Here is an 829-nt window from a genome sequence, read left to right on the forward strand (position 1 = left end):
TGGGGGCAACTCATCAAAAACGTCGACCCTTATAAAGACGGGAAAGGATAGAGTAAAAGAAGAGAACTATTGTGTATAGGCATGTGGACAAATATGGAAGATAGAGGCTATAATTTAAAAATATGACCTGTAAGGAAAAGGATACCTTGGTGATATTTATACCATTTTCTACTAGTTGCCCATCCTTTACAACTACAAAATCAATTGAGAATAAAGTACGGCCTCCAAGATTGCCATGGCCAATACAAAAAGCAATATTAGAGACAAGTTAATTTTTTGATGAAAGATTTTGCATCCTTTCTGGTATCATTAATTTTCCCGTCTGTTCACGATTACTAAATCAACTGACCAAGCAGTGCGAGGCTGTGTTGTAACCTTAATCCAAAGAAATAACAAATCCGGCTATAAATGAAACTTTCCGATCACATAATCTGGTAATAATGTGCTTATTGGTGTATGAGAAATATAATTATGAATTAATGTCAATATGAACTGGAGGAGAAGCAAACACAATTGCGCAAATTATTACTTAAATTTTATTAGTAAGTAATCAAACATGATACAACCCTGCCAGGTAGCTCTCGCTACTTATGTTTCCAAAGACATAGCAAATCCAATTATGATTCAAACTTTCTAATCACATATGCTGCTAGCATTAATGTAAACAACGGTGTATATTAAAGGTAACTTTCTCTTATAAACAACTATTACCTAGAAAAAAATAATTAGTCATTATCAACCACCAATTGTGATAAAAGCCCAGCCAGTGATAAGATTGGGCCTATATCGACACTAAACCGCATCGACAAGTTAAAGCGACAAGGCGAAG

The sequence above is a fragment of the Penaeus monodon genome, chromosome 20 (genome assembly GCF_015228065.2).
Source record: "Penaeus monodon isolate SGIC_2016 chromosome 20, NSTDA_Pmon_1, whole genome shotgun sequence".
In the NCBI taxonomy this organism is placed as follows: domain Eukaryota; kingdom Metazoa; phylum Arthropoda; class Malacostraca; order Decapoda; family Penaeidae; genus Penaeus; species Penaeus monodon.